General features: G+C 35.0%; 1 protein-coding gene across 1 annotated transcript in view; it reads right to left on the reverse strand.

Annotated features, from left to right (window-relative positions):
- Positions 1-14293, reverse strand: part of ARHGAP28 (Rho GTPase activating protein 28) — a 202496-nt gene extending 188203 nt beyond the window's left edge. Inside the window, exon 1 of the mRNA XM_016120960.2 lies at positions 14148-14293. The gene's annotated coding sequence lies outside the window, so the exon portion shown is untranslated. The remainder of the gene's footprint in view (positions 1-14147) is intronic.
- Positions 14294-25922: the final 11629 nt, after the last annotated feature.

The following is a 25922-nucleotide window of genomic DNA, read 5'->3' on the forward strand; positions in this document are numbered from 1 at the left end:
GGAGGCAGTGACCAATAATTAGAAAAAAAGGAAAACTACGTTTCATGCCTGCTTCTTTCCTGACAAATTAAACAAGAAAAAAGAAATCATGTGAATGGCCAAGTTATTTATCTCTATATTTCAAAAATATGTCATAATTCATGGAGATAACCCTGGAGAATTTCATTAGTATTAACATGAAACTTCTGTCGAAAGGTAATTTGCTTCTGGCTAACATTCTCTATAACTACCTTGCTCAATAACTATCTTCACCCTCCCTAGTGAATTAAAAAATTAAAAAGTAATTATACAATGACTGACTCAAACATTTATATAATGAATAATTATGGAAACATCACTGGCTCTTTGATGAAAGCTGCTATTTTCATTTTAAAATTCTTAGCTTTTTAACTTCAGAAATGTAAAATATATTATAATCTTTAAGATTATAAGACTTTTTGAATAGGCGACACCCTTGTGATGGAATAAGAGTTGTACTCAGACTGATGGGTTATTTGAAATACATAATTAATAATTATTTGTACTGTTATCAAAATAAAGTTGCATTTATACAATTGAATTTCTCCATTCACATTCAACTATACAATTGAATTTCTCCATTTTGACAGCTGGTCAAAAACAAACATTCTGATAGGCTGTTATTAAGCTGAAGAATATTTAGAATTCATCTAATCCACCTTTAGATCCAATTTAGGCATCCCATTCATCAAGAGGTTTTCCGTTCTGCTCTCAGCTCTAATTCATCAGACTTTTATATAATGCTCGAATAGACTTATATAGCTTTCTGTAAGTTTAACCATTGAAATAACACCCTTGGCTAATTACCACATTAAGCATCTGATTTCCAATGTCAAAATTCCTCATGCTGAGAAAGTTCTGGCACAGGGTGGTACTTCCTTTTGACTGGATTAAGATTACTCAAGTTTCTGGAAGACTCAGCTTTTACTGCTCCCACTTGAGCAAGGCAAAATGAGATCATTCTTTCCTGATTCCTACAACTTATGTTTTTCAATATAGAAGGCCGTGCATATTTCAGTCTAAAATTTACATATTATTTTTAAAATTACATAGTGGAAGCAGACACACTAGAAGTCTTTGCTCTAAGGATGCTAAAATAGACAACGATGTTGCTTTGACTTTTTGTCTATACTTCCTAGACTTAGCTGTATTTCCAACACCCCTATATCCCCACTTGCTCTCCAGTCCCAAACTTTTAATCCAGTTCAGGGCAAACCATGGCATATGGACCAAATCTGGGTCGCCACCTGTTTTGTAAATAAAATCCTACTGGAACACAATCACACTCATTTGTTTACAGATTATCCATGGCTGCTTTCATGCTACAACAAGAGAATTAAGTTATTGTGACAGAGATGATATGGTCTTCAAGCCTAAAATATTATGATCTAGCCTTTGGTCTAGTAGGATCACTGAATCTTCTCTTTCATCCCTTCCTCCTGACAATACATGTGATGAATGACAAAGTCAAAGAACTCTTTTACTTTTTCATGAACGGGACAAGTACTTCATGCCATACAAGTGCTTCCTTTACTAAAAATACCTGCCTTTATCTTCACTTTGTTCAGTTCCTGCTCATCTTTTAAAATCCAGCTCCAGTGTCATTTCACTTCACTTGAGACTCTTTTCTTAATTATCCCATGAAATAAAACTCTCTTGTGTCATTTTATAAGTACATTTGTCAGAATTTACCTTATTCTTTTTTGAGAATACCTTTGTCTCTGCAAGTAAATCAATGAATTCATTTGAAGATTGTTTTTACTATATTATCTCAGCATACAGACTCATGGTATCCATTTATTCGATTCTTTTCAAGAGCTGCTTTGATTCTTCTTCTAGTAATAGCACTTTGATTCAGAGATAGTATCCTATATAACTTTGTATTTCAGCGCCCCCAAGTCCTTATCCCAATCCACCCTATTCTGCTCCAGCTAGCCCAAAGCACAGTGTCTGGCTTACATAGTAAGATAAATTCCAAAGGGATCACAGATTAAATGTAAAAAATTAAACCACACAAGTACTTGAAAAAAACCATGAATTCCTTTATAATTTGGTAGTAGTAAAAATTTCCTAACTATAACTCAAAAGTCAGAAGAATAAGAGAAAACATTGATAAATTTTTTATTACATAAAACCTTCAAAATAAAAACTTTTACATTGGAAAGGTACCATGAATAAAGTAAAAGGACAAATGACAAATAGAGAAAAATACCTGCAATTTCTATCAAAACAGGATAGTCCAAATATAGTTTCTAAATACAGATAAGAAATAAGACAATGCCCTTTTGAACAAATGAGCTAAAGATATTAACAGGTAAGTCACAGAAATATAAATAGTTCTTAACCATACAAGAAGATACTCAACCTCACTCATTATAAAAGAAATGCAAATTAAATTAAGCTACAGTCAGGTATTTCTTGCCTAATAGATTGACAACGATAAAAAAATCTAAAATATGATGATGAGATCTTGGGGAAACAGGCATTCATATACTGCTGGTGGAAATTCAAAATGGTACAACTCTTCTGGAGAAAAATATAGCAATTTCTAGCAAAACTACATATACATTTATCTTCGAACTCAGCAATTTGATGTCTAACACTCTAACCGAAGATACACTGGCAAAAAGTATCAAAAGATATATGTAGAAGTCCATTATTTATGCCGCTATTTGTAATAGCAAAAGACAGTGTTCATTCAACAGCAGACTGAGACCACGATGGAGAACTATGCAGCTACAAAAAGAATAGCTCTCCATTCTACTATGGAAAGATATCTATGATATATTGTTAATTGAAAATAGCAGAGTGGAGAAGAGTACATATAGTATGTGCTATTTTTCAGAAATAGTTGTTTTTCCTTTATCCACACATATACACATACCAACAGCAGCACATAACTTCAAGGGGAAGTATGGCTCAATGCCTTGATTCACTTTGAGTCACAAAAGCAGAAATGAAAGGTTCTCATAATTCTGCCCCTCATTAATAGTTTTCCTACTAACACAGAGAAATTTCTCAAGCAATAAGGGTCTGCAGCACTCAGCCCTTGTCTGAGACCTAACCTGGAATGTAAAGAGCCTTTCAGACCAAATGAGTTTAGTTGTTTTCATAATTTCCAACTGACCAGGCCCTAAAACAAGGACTCACATGATAATGGATACTTATCCAAAGATATGCACGGCTGAAATTCCATCAAAAATATTTTTATTGTTAATTAATGGGAAGAATTTTACTTAACACTTATTTTATACCTACTATGACTAATCACTATCCTCATTACTTTATAAATATTCACTAATTTAACCTCATAAACTTCTTACTATTACCACAGTTTCGAAGAAGAAAATGAGGCACAGAGTGATTAAATAATTTGTCCAAGATCAGACAGCTAGTAGGTGACAGAGATGAAATCTGAACCCAGGCGTGACCTATTTAACTTCTCTATTAAATTCCTCTAACACTTCAGCTATGCCACAGCTCACAACGCAGCCTCCCTTTTTCTCTGTAGCTTTAAACGTATCAATCACCTTAAATATATGGCAGTTTTTAAAATATCTTTGAACATGTTTTTAAAATCCATGTAAAAGACAGTCTTCAGAGGAAGAAACAAAGGTTACGTAAGTACAGTGAGTTAAATATACAACTCCTTCCAATGTCTGACAGATTGGTCCCTAAATGTTCATTTACTTAAAAAAAAAAAAAAAATAGGAGAGAAGAGAGAAACTTCCCTCAATTTGCTATGTATTATAATGGCAAAAACTCATTAGTTAAAAAAAGCTTATAGGTTTATTAGCTTTTTTCTTTACTAAGGTGATTGTGTACCATTTCGTTTGCCAAAAGCTCACCTATCCTCAATGCAGCACACAAGCTGGCTCCCGGAAGATTATATGAGTACTGCTCACAGACAGAATTTTGGAGGTACATAGGTAGAAACATATGCCCACTTTCAATATATGTCCATAGAACATACATGTGAAAGCTAGTGAATATGCCACAGCAGAAATTTTGTAAAATGTAACATGACCATAGTCTATAAATGTGAAAACAGATTAAAGACAAAGTTACAAACATTACTATATAATTCATAGTTATGGTTAGCTCATTTTACAATTAGCTTGAGAAAATAGCCCAATGATAGGAACAGTATCTTACATTTCTTTGTGACCCTACCCTTGACAACTAGCACTGCCTAAAACTAAATATATATTGAAGTTCATTTAAACTCTGGGATTAGTGATATGAGTATTCTTGTGCTAGATGGAAGTATCCAGCAAAAAAATGTCTTTGCAAGTCCTATTCATTGAGATATTATAAGAATAATGGAAGAAGTGAGCAAAATTCCTTAAGCCACTAACACAGATATAGGGAATCCCCAAGCAAATTGGAAATTCCCTTGATCTTGGGAAATAACAAAAGGAGATCTTAGAGCGGGGGGGGGGGGGGGGGGAATTTTAAGTGGTGGAGAAAAAAAAATCCATTGAAGGCAAGAGATAATAATTTAATCAACATTTTCAGAGAAATAGAAAATTAATTCACCTGCTCTTAAGACAAAAGGATAATAAAAATGTGCTTCTGTTCAGTATTCAGCCTAGACAAGGGAAACAATATAAACTAGGAGAAAGAAAAGAACATCACTTTAGGCCTACTCCAAAGATCATTTCTATAATAGTAGCAACCATGTATAGTACATTTTCATAAATCATTCCAGTTCCAAATATTCTGTATTAATGTTCAGATACATTCATTTGTATTTATCACATGTTCTGATTTACAGTTTGGAAAATGTTATCATAAAACCTCAGGCCTCAGGTCCACCTCTATTGTAATCCCAGTTCCTCCCTCCTGACTAGTGGGCTGGACAAAAGTGACCTTTGGTTCTCCTATCTCCCTCTTATCCTCCCCCACACTCAAATACCTCCCAGCCCTAATCTGTTTTGGCCCCGTAATCTCACCTTCCTTCTTGCTGTGACAGCCAGGGTTCCTAACCTGACCAACTTTCAGACTTCCAGCCTTGAACTGCTCTCAACGCTATAAATTCAATCCCACCCTCCACCCTCAACTGGACAAAATTAGTTTGCTTGGCTCTGTGCTCTGAACTCCCTAATACCCTCTGGCTGTTTTTTGGCCACAACTTCCCCTTCCACAAACCTCAACAGCAATAACAAAAAAACGTATTTTAGGTACTTACCTTTGGTCATCCAAATAACTTTAGTTCCTCCCTCTCTGAAAGGTTCTCTCACCGTGCAGTTAAGATGAAGAAATAGTGTTTGGAAAATCAATTCAATTTCTCAAATATTCATTGAGCATCTACTGCAAGTTCCACTCAAGCACTGTATTCGGCACTAGCTGGCAGAGATGGAACTGACACACACTAAATGAATAACACATCGCTTGCACTCAAAAGCCTTAGAACTGAATGGATAGGGGAGGGGACTGAAAATTAAATAGGATACAAGGGCAATTCTTAAGTGAGATAATCTACCTTCACTGGCAAAATGAACTGTAGTGGGAAAGGATGAACTAGTGAAATATGCTTGCTTTTCTCTGTTGTGAACATAAAGGGGGAAGAAATTGTTTCTGACCAGAAGACTTGAAAAGTCTTCGTTGTGGAAATGTCTTTTAGACTAGACCTGGAAGGATAAGTAGAATTTTGGCAGTGGACAATGGGAAAACGAACAGGAGAATACTTTAGGTGTCCCTGCCTATGTTGTTGCCCCCTAAAATCTATCTGATTACTCTCACATTTTTTAGTGAATAAGTATATTAATTTGCTAGGATGGCCATAATAAAGTTGCACAAACTGAATGGCTTAACCAATAGACATATACTGGTATTCTTGATTCTGGAGGCCAGAATTCCTAGATTAAGGTTCTGAAAAAGGTTGGTTCCTTCTGAGGGCTATGAGAGAAATCTGTTCATGCCTTTAGCCTAGCTTCTGGTGGTTTGCTACCCATCCTGTAATTTCTTGGCTTGTAAAAAAATCACCCTGATCACTTTCTTCATCATCACATGTTTTTTTTTTTTTTCCTGTTTACACGTCATTCTTGAAATTTCCCCTTTTTATAAAGATACCAGTCATATTGGATAGGGGCCCAACCTCATGACCTCATTGTAATTTGATTACCTGTGTAAAAATCATATCTCCAAATAAGGTCACATTCTGAGATTCTGGCGGTTAGGAGTCAAACACATGAACAGGGTAGTGAAAGCAATTCAACGCATAATAGGCATACACAAAAAATATATAAAAATTGAATATTATATTAATTATATTACTAATTAACACTAAAATGTAATACATGCACATTATATTAACCAATTTCCTCTTTAGAAAAAAAAGTATAGCTCACTGCCAGCATTAATTTACATAAACATGCTCTTCAAGGCTGAACTAAATCTGACTGGTTTTCGATGTGAAAATAAAATTAAAAACTATTCTTGGAGTTATTTTTAAACAGAAATTGTCTCCAATCCTAATGTAACAAATCTGTGTGTGTGTGTGTGTGTGTGTGTGTGTGTGTGTATTGGATTTACCAAACAAATCTTCAGATAGCCATTCAAGAACAATGTTAACATCATGCGTTGGAATGTTACATTTTCTAGAATTTGATATTTTCGGCGATTGAGAATTAACTATATTTTGTAAATAGAAATACCACTACTAAAAACAGAATGCTATAAATAGAATGATATCATTGTTTCCAAAGATTATTAATATACTAGAGCAATGTGAAAATAATAATAAAAGCAAGATATTTCCTGGCAAATTTTGGGGGTAAGGTTAGAACTGTAATCCGTGAGGTATCTCAGGGTAAATGCTGCAGCTGCAAGAACTGCTGGCAAGTATTCTCAGAGCAAATGGGAAGTGGGTTAATTGATACCATTCATATAACTAACATAATTATATTATTATAAATGTTATAATTAAATATGTAATATAGATATAATAAAACAAATCTTTACTGACCACTTACTATGAACTAAATTATTTCTTCCATCTTATTTTGTTTACTCCACATAACATTCTATAGAAAACACCCATTCAAAGGTGAGGAAACTGAGATTTAGATAAGTTAATAACTTGCATATAACCACATGTTTACAGCAGCAAAGTTGAAACTTGCACCAAGGTCTTTATATCTCTATATTCTGCACTCTAATCACTGCGCTAAGTATGATATGAATATATATACACATTAAAAATGGATAGCTGTAAGCTAATGAAATAGATTCTTCTGTATAGCTTGTGAAAATCACTCTATATTTACTGTACATATTATATAGATGAACTAGAAATATTTCTTGTAACACAATGGCATTTTCAAATTTACAGATTTTTGTTGGGTGAAATATTGTTCTTTCTCAACTCTTCACTTCAAATCCCAAAGCATCTTGTAGAAACACCTCATGTTTCATGTCTTTAGATTCTCTAATTCTAAATAGACCAGAAGGGCATATTTTATACCTACAGATTCAAAGTCCACAAATGACTTTTCTTTCCATGAGAGGTAAATGAACAAAGGGAATAGATAATGCATTATAGTACAAATAGGATCCAAATAAAAATATTAGAGAGCTTGACTCCTGAAAAAGTGGTAAAAGGTTTACTGCCATCTATTCTTAGAGTAAATAGCATTAAGAGGATAACAAGTTTAAAAGGGAAGAAAATAAGAGAAGGTATTTTTGTCTTTCCATTTCAATAATAACAGTACAGGGAAAAGAAATCATACCCCTGGCTAGACTCACCAAGGGAAAAAGAGAAAAAAAACACAAATAAACTACATCAGAAATGAAAGGGAAAGTTATGACAGATACCACAGTAATACAAAGGATCATATGAGAATACTATGAAAGACTATATGCCACCAAATTCAATAACCTAGAAGAAACGGACAATTTCTTAGAAATATACAACCTTCCTAGACTGAATTGCAAAGAGCTGGAAATCTAAACAGACCAATCAATAGTAAGGAAATTGAAACAATCATCAAAAACCCCTCAAAAAGTAAAAGTCCAGGACCAGATAGCTTCACTAGTGAATTCTACCAAACATTTAAAATGATTTAATACCTGTCCTTCTCAAATTCTTCCAAAAAATTGAAGAGGCAATACTTCCTAACTCATTTTATGAGGCCAACATTACCCTGATGCTAAAACCTGGTAAGGATGATACCAAAAAAGAAAACCATACACCAATATCTCTGATGAATACAGATTCAAAAATCCTAAAACAAAATACTAGCAAATCAAATACAATAATACATTTAAAAATTTATACATCATGATTAAGTGGGGTTCATTCCAGGGGTGCAAGGATGGTTCAATGTATGCTGAATCGATATGATATACCATATAAACAAAACAACAGATAAAAATCATATGATCATATCAACAAATACAGAAAAAGCTTTCAACAAGATACAGCATCCATTTATGATTAAAACACTTAATAAAATGGGTATAGAAAGAAACTATCTCAATATAATAAAGGCCAATATGACAAACCCTCAGCTAATATCATACTCAATGGTGAAAAACTAAAAACTTCCCTAAGATCAGGAACAAGACAAGAATGCCCATTCTTACCATGCTTATTCAATACAGTATTAAAAGTTCTACCTAGAGCAATCAGGCAAGAGAGAGAAATAAAAGGCACCCAAATTGGAAATGAAAAAGTCAAATTGTCACTTTTTGCAGACATGAATCTTTATATAGAAAACCCTAAAGACTGCACCAAAAATTATTACAAATAATAAACAAATACAGTAAAGTTGCAGTACAAAATCAACACACAAAAATCCACTGCATTCCTATTTACTGACAATGAAATTTCAGAAAAAAATTCCTTTTGCAATTCCAACAAAAAGAATAAAATACCTAGGAATAAATTTAACAAAGGATGTGAAGGACCTATACACTGAATATTACAAGACATTAATAAAAGAAATTGACAAAGAAAACACAAAGAAATATTCATGGATTGGAAGAATCAACATAGTTAAAATGGCCATATTACCCAAAGTGATATACAGAGTTAATGCAATCCTCATCAAAATCCCATTAGCATTTTTTAAAGAAATAGAATAAAAAATCATCAGATTTGTATGAATCACCAAAGACCCTGAATAGCCAAAGCAATCCTATGAAAAAAAGAACAAGGCTGTAGGTATCACACTGTCTGATTTCAAATTATATTACAAAATGACAATAATCAAAACAGTATGGTATTGGCAGAAAAACAGACACACAGACCAATGGAAGAGAACTGAGAGCCTAGAAATAAACTCACATATGTGGGCAAATAATTTTTGACAAAGGAGCCAAAAACATGTAATGGAGAAAAGAAAGCCTCTTCAATAAATGTTGCTGGGTAAATTAGAAAGCTACATGCAAAAGAATGAAACTAGACTGCTGTCACTGCAAACCAAAATTAACTCAAAATGGATCAAAGACATAAATATAAGACATAAAACAATAAATTGCATAAAAGAAAACATAGGTACTAAATTCATGGACCTTGGATTTAGAGAAGATTTTATGAGTTTGACCTCAAAGGCAAGGGAAAAGCAAAAATAAATGGGACTATATCAAACTAAAAAGTTTCTGCACAGAAAAGAAACTACCAATAAGACAAGCAATCAGCTGAATGAAAGAAGATAATTGCAAATTACGTCTCCAATAAGGGGCTAAATCCAAAATATATAACTCGTACAACTCAACAACAACAAAAAACAAATAATCCAGTTAAAAAATGGGCAGAGGACCTGGACACTTCTCCCAATGAGACATACAAATGGCCAACAGACACATGAAAAGATACTCAACTTACATTAGTTAGTAGGTAAATGCAAATCAAAACCACAATGAGATACCACTCCATACCTGTTAGAATGGCTATCATCAACTGGACAAGTAATAACAGGCATTAGAGAGGTTGTGGGGAAACTGCTGGTGGGAATACAAAATGGTACAACCACTATGGAAAACAGTATGGAGGTTCTTCAAAAAATTAACAATAGAATTACCATCTAACCCAGCAATACCTCTTCTGGGTATCTACCCTCAAAAATTGAAAACATGTATCTGTAAAGGTATATGCAACTCATTGTTCACTGCAGCATGGCCAACACATGGAAACAACCAAAGTATCTTTGACTGATGACTGGATAAAGAAGATGTGGTACACATATAAAATGGAATATTACTCAGCCATAAGAGGAGATGAAATATCGCCATTTGCAACGACATGGATGGATCTTGAGATAATCATACTAAGCGAAATAAGTCAGATGGAAAGAGTTAAGAACTATATGATTTCACTCTTATGCCTAATATAAAACTGAAAGCCACAAATGAACAAGACAAACAAACAAAAACTCACAGACAACAATTTAGTTGTTACCAGAAGGAAAGGGGGAGCAGGAGAAGTAGATAAAAGGAAAGTGGGTCAAATAAATGGTGACAGAAGGAGATTTGACTTTGGGTGGTGAACACACAATGCAATAAACAGATGAAGTATTATTGAATTGTACACCTGAAACATATAAACATATATAATTTTATTAACCAATGTCATTCCAATAAATTTAATTTAAAAATAAGTTTAAAAAATAAATTACACTTAAATCCTAAAAAAAGAAAGAGATAATGGTAATAACTCTTGAAATTTTTTAATAGTGCACTAGAATTTCAAAGTGTTCTCACGTATTTTATTTTATCTGACTAAACAACTTTGTTGTGGGCAAAATATGGGCAATGACCTCCATTTTATAGATAAAGCAATTGAGGATCACAGAGTTTAAGTGGTTTCCCAATATGACCCAATAAATAAACAAGAAACACAGAGAATGTATTCCAGACCTTCAGAACAGCTTTTAGTTAGCCTTTGGGAACAGCATGTAGCTCCTCAATGTCGAAAGTGAATTAACTTAGGAAGCTGTTCAGCAATGATTTTTGCAAAAAATGTTGAATTGTTTTCCAGACCAAAATGTTTATTATCTGTTAATCTCAGTGTTCCTGATAGAGGTTTGTATTATTTCATGAATAGCTGCCAAATATCACATGTAAATAATGAACTTCAGAAAAAAATAAAACACCAGAAGAGCATATCGTTTATTTAGAGTATTAAAAGTTAATATTAATTTATTCACTGATTCAGCAAATGAGTTAAATGAATTCAGTGTTGAGGAACTACTATGTGCCAGACATTGGACTACTTGTGAGGGAATACAATAATGAGCCAAAGTAAAATTGTCTCATCTTCGTGGAGCTTACTATCTGGAATGTGTGTAGTGTGCATATGGGTGGAGGTTCCCATACTATATAATTATAAAATGTGACAGTACTATTGAAGAAAATTGTGACAGAAGACCTCTTCCAAGCAGATAGATCAGGATGATAAGGTAAGCGCTTAATGAGAAAGTGATGTAAGAGGTGAAATACAGAGTATGTGAATGAGTTAACAAGAACCAATGATGTGGTGGAGGATGACATAGTAAAGAGGAAAGAGATATCAGGCAGAGCAAATAGAGTGTGCGATGCCCTCAAATTGGGATTGGAGCTTAGCACATTTTAGAACATGGAAAAACTGTCTATAATAGACACCTCTATACTTTCTCACTTCTGGTTCTTTCTTGAACACTCTCCAGTTAGGTTTCCATTTCCATCACTCCACTCAAACTGCTCAAGTCAGCAAGACCACCATGTTCTAAATTCAACAGGCACTTCTTTGTCATGTCATTAACTCTCTCACCAGCTTTCAAACTGCTAGTCATGTCCCCTTCCTCTTTAAAGAGCTGGAAACAATCTCTTGGCTCACCTTTTTGGTCTTCCTTGCTGACTTTTTCTCTTTCCCTTCAGCTTCTTAATATTTGAACCCTTTGGTTTAATCCTAGGCACTTTACTTCCCTGTATCTATATCATTAAGAGATGTCACCCAGTCCCATGGTCTTAAATCCCACTTATGACTCTCAAATAAATTCCTCTAGTCCTGACCTTTTTTCTGAGATTAAGGCTCATATATAATTGCCATCTTGACATCTCCACTTGAATACTAAATGGCCTCTCAAAATAAATATGGAAAAAAAATAAATTTTCAGCCCCTAAAACCTGTTCATCTTCTAGCTTTCTCCATCTTTATAAATGAGGGACTTGTCATTCATTCTTATCTTCCCTTTACTCTGCTCCCATCTAAATATATTAGCAAGTTTCTATCTCTAAAATGCATCCTATAATCATTCGCTTCTCTGCATCTTTATTTCTATCAGCCTATTCCAACAAACCAAGTCCAGACAAGTTCACATATTACCTAACTAGTCTCCCTGATGCAACTCTTGCCACTCTGTTTTTAAATCCAATTCCAGATGGCAAACAGAACATTCCTTTTTAAACGTAATTCAGATCACTTAAATGTCCTGCTAGCAAAACTCCAGGGGCTTTCCCTTTCGCTTGGAATAAAATCCAAATCTCTTAACCTAGTCTACAAGTCTTTCATAATCTGGTCTAAACCCACCTCTTTGATCTCATCACCTTTCACGCCCTTCTATGTGTGGCAGGCAAAATCATGCCTCCCCAAAATATCCACATCCTAATCTCTGGAATCTGTGAATATGTTACCTTATATAGCTAAGGAGAATTGAAGTGGCAGATGAAATTAAGATTGCTAATCAATCTACCTTAAAATGGGAAGATTATTCTGGATTATCTGGATGTTCCAATGTAATCAGAAGTGTTCTTAAGAGTAGAATAGGAATGTGACCATAGAAGTAAGGTCATTAAAATGAAAGACTCAACCCATGTTGTTTTGAAGATGGAAGATGATGGTGGTAGGCCAAGGAGTGAGGGCAGCTTACTGAAGCTGGAAAAGACAAGGAAATGTATTCTGCCTTAGAGTCTCAAGAAAGAAATGCAGTCCTGCCAACACTTTGATTTTAGTCCAGTGAAATCCATTTCACACTTCTGGGTTCAAAAACTATAAGATAGTAAATATGTGGAGTTTTTAGCCACTAAATATATGGTAATTTGTTACAGCAGTAACAGAAAACTAATATGCTAATGGACCAAACGCACTGGTCTATTTTATGAACAAACTTATTTCTGCCTCAGAGCTTTTACTCTTGTTTTCATCACTACCTGGAATGCTCCGTTCCCATCTATTAACATGGCTGACCTGGTTCCTTCTTGTCATTCTGAACTCAACTTCACAGAGTGGTTTTCCCTGACCACCCAGTTCGAAATGGCTTGTCATGACTTTTTTTCACATTTATCACATTGTTTTATATTTTTGGTAGCATTTTTGATAGTAAAAGTCTATCTGAAATACCTTTAACACTTATTAGTATGGTTGCTTATAGCCAAAATTCCTACTCTAGACTGTAAGTTCCAAGAGAACAGGATCCCTAACCTTGTTCACCACTGTATCCTCAGTGCCTGAAGAATATTTGGCACATAAATGTTGATCACTGAATGAATGAAACTCACAAATCATGTTTTTCATTTTAAAAGATTTGAAGACATGCTGGAGTGAAGGCAAAGTATATGTGAGTCTAAGGAAAATAGATAAGAAGGATGCTGTTGGGTAGGCAAAAAGTCTGGGCAAAAAAAATAATGGTAAACTTGGACGAGGGTAGTAGCAGCAGTGAAAAACCTAACGTATTAGAAATACGATTTCACAGTCAAATCAACAGGACTAGGCGACAGATTAGGAATAAGGGGTCCAAATAAGTAATCTCAAGAATAACTTCCAAGTTTACCATTTGAGCAACTTACAAGACTATGATGCCAATTTCTAAGATGAGAAAACTGGCCTCCACCAAGAGGAAAGTGAGTTCAGTTTCAGCTTTGTTAAAACTGAGGTATCCCAGGGCATGAAAGAAGAGACGTCATACAGATAGTAAATTTTGAGCCCAGCCTGGCCCTCTGGACATGATTCCGGTCACCACCTATTTGTGGGGCATATAGTTACCAGTTTACTTTTGAAGGAAGTGATACAAGTAAATAGGGTCAGGGAGGGGTAACTACAGCAGGCGTCTGGCCCAGCTGACTGCGGGAGCTCACCTCCGGCCCAGTGGCACATCCGGCCAGCCTGCGGCCAGATCCAGGACCATATGACTGGTCCGCCTGCTCACCTGGGAATTGCGTCTCAGGAGTCACACAAGTCAGCCGTTTGCGTCGGTGGTCCAGACCTCGTCTGTCCCCAGAATCAGTTTTCTTGGACTCTGGATTGAATATCCGGCTCCACTGGGTTCAACAGTTCGGTGCTGATCAGCCCGTTCCCTCTCCACAAGCAAACAGGAAAGAAAACATTCGTCAAATTTCGTCAAAGGCACGTCATCTGTGTTTACGTGGTGTTACGTGGTGAGGCGTGGCCAACACGCCGAGGCGCCGGAAGCAGGGGCGTCAGCCTGGCCAATCCGGCAGTAAAAAGCCTCCTCTGAGTCTGCGCAGTAGAGGCGGTACAGGATCTCTTCCAACTACGCTCTTGTGGCTGCCTTGGGGTGGGGCAGGGCTTCGAAATGGGGCGAGGTCAGCGAGCTGGTTTTTGTTTAGCACTATTTGGTTGTTAGGAACTGGGAGAGTATTTTTGTTTGTTTCTGTTTTTAGATGATGGAAATGTGTTTTAAGAATTAAAAACAAATACTCTAAGGAGCAGAGAATGGCATGTATACTTAATCAATAGTTAGAAAGAGAATGGAGTCGGACCACTCCATCTAAGGACGATTGTGAGGAGGGAGAACCCGCTGCAGAGGGGCAGAATCAATAGGAACGCTTCGTTCAGCCTCTGCCAAGCAAGGTCTGGGAATTGCCTGAGGCCATCTTGTACCCACTGTCTGTCAGCATCTATGTGAGCGCCCCTCTGTTCTGTCCTGAGAAGACAAAACAGTGTGTGTGGTTTAGCAGGAAAGATTCTTGTATGCGCTTAGAGACTGTTTTCAGTTCTTGGACCAGTATGGGTTGAACAGTGGACACTTGGGTGCCAGCGATGGTGTGAAATGGAAAGTTACTACAACCTGGACATGGTTGGGAATTAAAGGACCAACCTCAAGATTTACAAATATCTCCATCTCTAAGTCCAAGCTAGCACAGTGGTAAAACCCCCTTTATTTCGGGAAAAGGGGCTTGAACCGAGGTCATGACCAAGAGGACTGAGGGAAAACTTTTAAGTTCAAAGGACCTAGTCAGGGCAAGGCCGAGCAGTAGGCTCTGGAACTTGAGTTTAAAAAGTGGTGGAAACTTTCTACAGCTCTCAGAGCAAAAGGTGCTATATCTCACAAACTTCAAAAAACTCTGCTATATCAGCCTGTCTCCACTCTTGACCCTCTAGTAGATATTTTCTTTATATATCTGGGCCTTCTAATTAAAAAAAAAACATTTGTTTGCAATTTGGCTCACCAATGTTCAGTCTAGATTATCTAACCATTATCATTTTTTACAGAACTTTTGATGCCAAAGTAAGGAAACTCAGCAAACTTGTATTAAACTCAGAAGAACAATTAGCAAATTATAATTCTAATCTTTCTATTGTTAAGTCTAATGATTTTTGTGTAAACAGGGCAATTTGATAGATGTATATACATTAAAATGCATTCAATTTCTGCCTACCCAGAGTGGTGATTAGGTAGATGATAGATAGATAGATAGATAGATACACACATACATATATTTAAACATACATATATGTATATATGTACATGTGTGTGTGTGTGTACACACACTCACCATAGCTACAGATTTAGAAGCAGGCTCCCTAGTAGAAATTCACATTTTCATATACCAAATTTCCATGGCCCCTTGTAATGCTAATAAGTGCTGGCTATACCTTACACTAAACAAAACATTAGCAATTTAAAACAACATTCACACTGAAAACACGACTCTCAAAAATTTAGCAATACTCAATGCCCATAAATAATTGAATGAAGTCAAACTATGTTGTGTTCAGTCCTGTTCAACTTTTTCTATGCCACTGTATTTGAGAATGCAATAAAGGTCTTAGAAAGCCATATCACTCACACACACACACACACACACACACACACATATATCTCGACACTTGGGAGACTATTTCACTTTACCAAATTACAAACGTTATCAGACATCATTGACAATGACACAGAAATTGTGGGATGTAGATGGATGACTGTATTCTTAAAGCACAGGAACCGAAAGAACAGGCAATTTATCACTCACTGTTTTGCCAAGTCAGCAGCAGTAGGGGCTGACAGTGAACCTTGAGAAGCCTGAGATCAAATACCAGTTTACACAAGGGAAATATTGTACCAAGTCTATGGGGTTGCTTAGAAAATGAGAACTGTCACTGGGTTCTGCCTCTTAGGTTAAATGTTATCCAGTAATGATTGATGCAGAAAGAGAGAACTGAATTGAGAGGGAATGAGAAAGTTGAGAAAGGTGTGCATGAGAAAGCAGCATTCTTTTTATTTAGAGATAGGCAAAATGTGACGATCACATGGCTTCCAGGCGGAAATTTAAGGCAAGTGGCAGAAATTTAAGGCAAGTGGCATAATAGTTAAGTATCAGGACTCAGGAGTCAAACTGCATGGGTCTGGATCCCAGACTTGTCACATCCCAACTTCACAAGTTGGGCAAGTAAATTTCAACCTGTTTAATAGGAATTATAATGTAGTATCATAAAGAATTCAATGAGGAGATACATATGAAACACTTAGCATAGTGGCTGGCACACAGTTCATGCTCAAGAAGGTATTTATCATAGATTGGCAGAACAAGGCCACCAGGAGTGAAGTTCAATACTTAGTCCATCTACAGGTATTGAAATATGCTCATCCCAAAGCTATGATGAACAAGACATGAAAAGAACACAACCACAACACAGACTGCCATTGAAATGGAAGCAGACGTGACACTATCATAGAAGTGAGCATGAGACACTATTGGAGGATTCACTCAAACATAGACTCGAACACAAGTCCAAGTTACAAATTGGCATAGGTCACTTGGCCTCTGTGAGAAAAAAAAAGTTTGGCTTCACAATATTTTTGCAGCCTTAACCACTCAGATTTCCAGCAATATAGTAACAGAACCTAGGACATGGTCAAGAGAACTAAACCCTTCTCAGCTCCCTGATGTCTGTTAGCTTATTTGAATTTAGGCAATAAGTGAAGGTAGTAGAATTTTGACTACTTGCTTAGTACATTTTGTTAAGAATATAGAGATAATTATTTACAAGCATTTGGTGAGTTTAAGAGAGATAAGAACAGAACTATAATACTAAATTTTATTGACAGCAATAAATATTCTTTGAATTGAGCTGAATAATTCACTGTGGTAACAATTGATAGAAATGCATGACATGCACATATATGAGTGTGTACACACACACACACACACACACAATTTATGCAATCAAAGCTATGGATTTAGAAGCAGATACTGTAGGATCCAGTCCCAGTTCTGCCACTAGTTAGCTCTGCGACTAATTAAGTCAGTTAACCCTTCTTCTCTTTAATTTTCAGCTGAAGAACACAGATAATAAATTCCTAACTCAAGTACACATGAATCAAAAGTTTATAATTTTCTCTAAAAAATGTAACATTATTAATTAGTATCAGTGGTATTTTTAATTTTTAATTGTAAAATGCACATAACATAAATTTACCATCTCAACCATTTCTAAATGTACAGTTCTATAGTGTCAAGTACATTCATAGTGTTGTACAAACTATCTTCAGAACATTTTTATCTTGCAAAACTGAAACTCTGTACCCATTAAATAACAACTCCTTATCCCCCTCTCAACCGAACTCCTGACAACCACCATTCTACTTTCTGTCTCTGTGAATGTGACTACTCTAGGTTCCTCATATAAGTAGAATCACACAATATTTGTCCTTTCATAACTGTCTTATTTCACTTAGCATAATGTCTTAAACTTTCATCCATGTTGTAGCATATGTCAGAATTTTCCTCCTTTTTAATGGCTGAATAATATTCCTCCATAGACTGTTAATGTGAATAATTTTCATTCTCTTTTGGTATTCATTATTTGTGACCCATTTTCTTCCTCCTGGAGATATTTTAATCTTCAACTCTTACCAATTTTTATATCTTTAAATATGATTCATTTGTCACAACTAATCTTATAAACTCATTTCTTTCACATCAAATGCTACTCTGCTCTCTTCTGAGAACATCTGATGTTTTTTAAAAAATAGGATCATGACAGTAACTATAATAGACTGGTGCTGTGCCAATCTAACATAAAAAGCATTTCAACAAGTTCAACATGATTGATGACGGAGTCTCTTAATTAAGCTGTGCAAAGAGAGAAACTGCAATGAGTTGATGATATATCTGTCACCATACTCAAAGAAGAGCCATTTTTTATAAAACCTATAATTTCTATTATTATAATTGATAATATAGTCTAATGCTAACATTTAGTGTTGTTGTTTCTGCAAGGAGCAAAGTTTCCCTAAACTAGAACGCACTTATATAATTTTTTGTAACTGCTTATTAAAGGAAAATTATCCAAACACACAGACATTTATAGAATATAGTATTCCACAAAGATTAGTTACTGAGATTTATTTCAAGGGTTTAAATAGTTATCATATTTTCTCCCTTCGTTAGTGAAAATATTTTTATGTAGCTTTCTCTCTTACTGCAGAGAGAAAGTTTAAAGCTAATCTCAAATCTTTTGAATTGTTTCTTAGAATTGTTTAGATCTTTTTAGATTCCAAATAAGGAAATGTCACTATTTCTTTCTCTGCTTTTTTTTTTTTTTTTTTTTTTTTTTTGCATGCAGTCTGAACAGTTTTCTTAAACATGAAACACGTCATTATTCAGAGGATGAAATGAATTTAAGATGAATATCCAAAGAAAAGTTTGGACTTTTTGGACTTTTGTATGTCATCGTTTTTCACTGCAATGTGCTCTCTCAATCTGAATTAACCATTTTCTCTGTGTATTTTAGCAAACTGGTGTGAATGATGCAAAGTACAGCATCGATCAGAGTCTGAAAGAAATTTCTTCTCATGCATCAGTCATCCATGTGCTGGCTGAGTTGGGTGGCAGGGGCTGGAGGTGGGGAATAATGTGATAAGGTCCCTTGGTATGAGTGCCTGGGATTATTCCCTCTAGGCCCAGCCAGGAGATTGCAGCAGTTCAGCAGCACTCATTCTACTGGCTCCTGCTTTGTTTTGAGGTTGCACCTACAAAATGCTTCTTTCAATGATGCTTTACCTACTGTGCCATGCTATCCCTCTAGCGAGAGGAGAATACCTCGCTCAGCAGAAGGGCAAAAGCGGTATTCCCCTGGGAATCTCCTCATGTCAGAAATAACCATTGCCTGTGTTTCTTTTTTGTGCTACGAAGAAAGACTTACTCAGTCTACTGCCTTCCTCCTCCAAGGAAAAGGAAAACAGCTTAGACAGCCATGTGCCTCAGACATTGCCTTCTTTTCTTAAATATGAGCATGCTTGTACCTGACCTGTGTTGTCTGGTAGAAGGAAAAGATGGCTTACTTCCAAAAACCTTTTTGTAATACCTAATACTTTGCAGGTATTTTTCACCCCATCATAAATTGATATTTTTTAATGTAACTTATTTCTTTTCTGATTATGAAAATAATTCATATCTCACTTCTTATATACTAGGAAAAGAGCCTGATATGTGGTTAACATCTTTACATACAACTTTATTCATCATATCATTATATATAACAAAAAACTGGAGATATCTTAATGTCTAGTAGAGAAATGTGTTATAATATCCTGCCTTCATTAAAAATGGTGTTTTAGGGGAGAAAAGGGAACCTTTGCACATTGTTGGTTGAAATATAAATTGATACAGCTATTATTTTTTTAAATGGTGTTTTAGAAATTAAGAATAAATTAAAAAGGTCACCATATAATGTTAAATGAAAAAAAAAAGCAGGATACATGATTGGATACTCAGTATCAAGTTTAACATATGTACATTCATATCTGGTGTACAGAAAAAATAGAAACAAAGTATGCCAAAATGTTAACAGTAGTTTTCTGTAGGTGATGGGGTAGTGATATGATCTTTACTTTTTCCATACACTTACTTGCATCTTCCAATTTCTTTGTTATGGTTATATATTGCTTTTATAATCAGAAAAATATGCTTTTTAAAAATGCAATGCTTCTTATAGAAAATTTGGAAATTATTAAAAAGTATAATAAAAAATAAAATGAAATTACTCATATTCTCACTGTCCAGAGTTAACAGCCTTTAAAATAATGTATGTTTTCCTGATCTCATTTCCGTGTATACGGTGAACTATACACTTGTCTGACTTGTGCATTTTTAACTGAAATATCAATATAAGTGGTGCTACTCTATAGTTACTTAAGTAACTATGCATGTTAAAAGGGGAAACATCAATTTCAAGGACTGTTGGACACAGAGTTTGAGCTGACATTGAGATATGAAGACTTGTCATGTTCTCTCTGTTAGAGTGGAGTATGAGAGAGTCAGGTAACAAATGAAGTCCTAGACAACGTCTAGTTTACAGTAGGTTGGTCCATAGATCTAAGCAGAAGCAATTTCTCCAGTCTTCAATTGTTTAATTGGATGGACATAGTTAGTAGATGGGAAGAATCTCACATTGATTCCCTAGCTTGTGGGATAAAAGTTATCATAGTGGCCAAGGCTGAGTAGAAACTTTTGGATCAATACCCACTCCCCATCCACCACCATCTCTCTCTCTCCCTCTCTCTCTGTCTCTCTCTCTCTCTCTCTCTCTCTCTCTCTCTCTCTCTCACACACACACACACACACACACACACACACAACCTGGCCAACACATTATTACCTTTTGTAGAGAAAGCAGTGATTAGTATCATGCTTAAAGACCTTAAGGATATAGTGGTAGGAGACCCCTTTTCCATATCAACTAGGAAGATAGAGTTGTCAGACAATTTTACTATAGTCTGCTCCATCTTCACACTTCGAAAAAGTAAATTTCACATTTTTTTCAAAGCGATTACTTCCAATTTCACTTAGCAAAGAAACATTAATTTATATTCCAGGAAAGTCTGACAAACCAGATAATGTCATAAATATGGAAAGGAAAACAGTAGGATTAACCAATTCTTCACAAAAAATATGGACTCATATCATGCAAGAGTGTAAGAAATACAGAGAAAAGAAAATGGCCCATCAGACTTCAATTTTTTAGTATTACTTTCAATTTTATCTTTTGGGATAAAAATCTTCAAAAATCTATTAAGGATCTAATGTGATTACTAATGATTCAATATCAATTTGCTTATAACTTGTATAGGACACAGAACAGTAATTATGAACTATGACTTTGGGATTGGATAGATCTGAATTTGAATCCCACCTCTAGTTCGTAGACTTATTGAGTTTGTTGAGCAAGATACCTAAATTTTATAGGTCTCAGTTTTCTAGCTTAAAAAATGGAACTGATGAATTATATTACCTGTTTCATAGGATTTGTGTATTAAATGAGGTAATGTTTATAAATACTTAGTATGATGTCTGTACATAGTTAGTGTTCAATAAAGTTTAGCCATGGTTGATGTAACTATTCTTATGATGATAATGATTTTCTACAATGAGGTTAAGAGCTACTGCTCCAAATAACTTTTGGCTAAATGCAGAGAATCAAACTTTTGATTGCAATTCTTCAAAAAACACACACACACACACACACACATCATTACTTTTTTATTTATAGGAAAATTTCAGAAAGTAGAACTTCCCAATGTAGGATTTAAAGCACTTTTATGAGAGGAGTAGGAATTTTTTGCTAAAACAAAATCATTGTGTAGAAACATTGGAAACTATCCCTATTACAAATTATTCTAATTGGCCACCTCATAAACTTTAATGCTCTGAACAAAACTTTTCATAGAAATTTTTTCGATATTTTAGCTTCGGTTCTGTAGCTTTCAGTTTGATATATAGGTTACTAAAGCCACCAGGATGTGGAATTTGCGCTTGCTGTTTGAATCCTTAAGGAAGACAAAAATTTTACTCATGGACAATGAAAATGTATCTTGAGTGGAGAACATCCACCTACCTGAAGGTTGAGGGCTGAATTAGATAACTAATTTTTTTTTTTTTTACTGTGACATAAATTACACACAGAGCAATGCAAAAACAAGTAACCACTACCCAGATGAATTAAAGTGATGTAATTATTACTTGGGAAACCTCAGATCAAGAAAGAGAACATTGTCAGAATCCCAGATGTGTCTGTGTGTACCACCCCAATATAACACCCTTTTATTTCATCCTGGAAAAAAATTAGCAGCCCCATTTTCATTATTTTCAGCAGGAGGGTTGATCTAAATAATCTAGCTGGCTATTTCCAGAAACGGAAGGTCTTGGTGCATTTCAGAGATCTCTCTTAATTTTACCATTTAGTAATGAGCTCAAAAGAAGAGGTCAATGTGAGTATACTTCTGTATAGGTCTCTAATGTAATAAGGTATCTACAGAAAATTAAAGGCCAAGGATCCCTACTGGGCATTAGGCAAAATTCAGCTGACCTGAAAAAAGGAGGGGAAAAAAACTTGAAAAATTCTTATGTAATATTCATGAATGTCTCCTATGATAAAGTCTAGTTGCTTGCAGTAATTACTCATGACTTCCTCTTTCATTGAAACTGAGATTTATGACACCTCCTTCCTCCCTCTGTTCCCCTCTGCTTTCCCAAATCTCACTCACTCACTCATTCACTCACTTACTCACTGAGCAATTCTTCAGAGAGATCTAAAGACTTACTAGCCGTTACTTCTGAATTTTCAAATTCCGTTATAAACAAAGACCCCTTTTTCTTATTGATTTTGTCCCAGTTTTCTGGAAGCTCTAAATGATTCTTGGCTTCTCCACATCAGTCTCAGAGTAATGTCTTTCTTTTCCCTTTGGAACTTTTAAAGTTCCAGCATAATTGTGTCTACTTACTCCTTTAACATAAAGCCTCCATTCTAGTCTTTAAAACCACTAAATGATCTTAGAAATGTTTTCTTCACATTCTTGTTGACTCTATTTTTAAAGTGAGTAAAAGCAAACAATCAAAATATTTGATTTATTTCGATTGAAAAGAAGACCCTCCCCCCCCCAAAAAAGGCTCCTCTTTCTTCTTAAGAGGTTAAGTTTTATCTTGCAACATTACTGCTTTAAACATAATTCCTTAAAATATAAGACTATCCTTTCTGAGAAGACAAGCATTATTTAGCTGAACTAGGTTGGATAAAACATATCTCTTTTTCTTCTCTCCAAGATCAATATAATATCATACATGAAAGGAAAACTATATCCATGTAGACAAAACAAAAGGGGAGGAGCTTTTCAGAGGGAAATTTGAAACATTAAATGTTCTGTTTCTTGTAGTAAAATATATTTTATACTGTGGAAAGGGCAACATAGCTCCTTGCAATAGTGACTTAAGATCATAGGAAATGGACAAGGTCAATTTCACTTCCCATGAGAAAAGGAAAATCAGTCCATGGGTTTCCAACACATAAAAGGAATTTTCTGAGCATTTTCCATAAGAAGTTAGATTTGCAAGAGGTATAAGAATGGTCACCACAGTGTTTCTTTTTAAAAATAATAAATCCTGGACGCTACCTCAAAATCCATTAATACAGAATTGGTTAAATAAACTATGGTCTATCCATGTATTGAATACTGTGTGCCTCTGACAGACGACATATATCTGTATTCATAGACAAGGGGAGATTTATGACACCTTATTTAAAAGCAGATTATTAAATAATACATTTAATTCTATTTGTCTGAAACTTTTTGAGTGTCCTTGTACATGTATGCTTGTATATAGAGAGATGCTTCGAAAGAGGTACAAATGTTCAGGATGCCTAACTGAGTGGTGAGGTTAGTAATAATGTTTTTTATTTTTCTTGTTTTAAACTTCCTCAAGTTTATAATCAGCTGATTGTTTTGTGACATGAATTTCATTTCATCAACATTTTCATCCATAGAAGACTACTTATATTGTTAGAATTTTCTCCATGAATATATATTATAATTGAAATCAGAAAAAAAGTAAATTTACCTTTAGTTCAGAAAAGAATTATCTGTATAATTAATTTAATTCTTCATTTTGTTCGATAATACCAAATTGGCTAAAAGAGAGAGATTTAGTGGAAGAATCACCTTCAGTGTGGATCATATATAATGTCTCAGAGATGTTCCTGTACTTCAGTTTGCCCCAAAATATTTTATAGTAGATTTTTATTTGAATGTTTCTACCAAAAGTTTTAAAATTTGCATTAAATGTAAAAGATGAAGTGACAATGAAATAGCTAACTATTACTTGCTATTTCTACAACTATATTATTTCTGTTGTAGCCTTAGCAAGAACTTTCTTGCCCTCTTGATTTTTCTATGAAACTATTTTGGAAGGCTGCCAAGCATGTGTTCAACAAATGTTTTATACTGGAAATGTTTTGCCATAATCACAAACTGATTGAATACCCACGATAATTTAAGTGTTCTTTTGTTCATATGCTTCAATGTTTTGCTCATTTGCTTGAAATATGTGCTTTGTTTTTAGCTAAAATCAAGTTCATATGTGATGAAAAATAAAGAGCTGTGTATTTCCATAGCCATATTCTTGTAACATGAGATCTGTAAAAGATTTTAGAAGTAAGGTAATAATCATTTGGCATCAAGTGAAAAGAAAGCTATTTTTGGCATATGTTTTCATAGTAAAAACATTTGATTTTGGTCAAATTTATGTCAAAGGAGAATTAGAATTAATTTTAAGCTTGGTATGTCTATGATATAGACAGCCAGATTATTTTAATAGGAAACATATTTTCATATTCAGAATTGCTTACTCTCAGGCACAAAGTTTCCATTTCAAACACTGCAGCCTCATACAGCAAATCCTTCATTTATCTGAAAACCTCAACTATCTAGTTCACCACCGAGAATCAGGAACAAAGCGAAAAAGAGGCCTGAGCAAAAAAGTAGAAGTCACAAATCCTTGGCACATCAGACCTTCTCTTAGAAGTCTCCAACAGATTAAAATCCTCGAATTTAGAAAGACTCTTAAAAGTCAAATTGAAAATAGTAGTGGCTGTGGACATTATAATAGCCCAAGAGGAAATAGCAGAGCTGTAAAGCAGGCATCACGATCAAAAAATTGAAGTCTGGGGCATTTCATGCTCTCTTTAAGGGCAGCATTGTAGATTGTAATAATGAATATTTTAATGATACTGATTATTTGCTCCCCAAATACACATCTTGGATTGGGCCACGTATGGCTCTCAAAGTTACCATGGACTGGCTGCGATATACCATTCATGAAGTATATGGACAGCAACTCTAAAGGTATTCAGAGCAGGGAAGGATCGTGCAATTATCTGCTCTCTTCATTTACTCTGGTTTTATCCTAATTGCTTGTGCTTATATAAATTAATAGGATAGAAATATTAAAAACACAATTTCAGAGCATAGTGCCTTCCTTGCAAGTGAAAATATGGCCAAAATGATGATATATGTTGGCTTGGAGCATTTTCATATTTATATTGTGAGATATTACCTGGTGTTCTAATGGGAAAAAAAAGTCAGTCAAGTAGGATATAATCAGCTTTGAAATATAACTCACAAAATTATACTGTGATTTTATAAGTGTACTATTTATTGGGTTCCGTAAAAGAAAAGAGATTCAAATGAGTTTGTGTTCTAATAAGCAAAAGGACATGAAAGAGAAACAGCAGCTCTGTCTGGACTTTGCAAAATCTTTCTTTCTTTGTAACTGCAGAAAGTAGAGGTAAAACCATTACGAACATCACTGCACTTAAAAGACATCACAGGTGGCAGGAGCATCCCGTTGAACGTGCACCTCTGGTCTTGCTGCCTTGCCACAAATAACAAAGCAGGAGCTCATGTGAGCAG

This window comes from Rousettus aegyptiacus, unplaced genomic scaffold, assembly GCF_014176215.1.
Source record: "Rousettus aegyptiacus isolate mRouAeg1 unplaced genomic scaffold, mRouAeg1.p scaffold_m13_p_12, whole genome shotgun sequence".
NCBI classification, from domain to species: domain Eukaryota; kingdom Metazoa; phylum Chordata; class Mammalia; order Chiroptera; family Pteropodidae; genus Rousettus; species Rousettus aegyptiacus.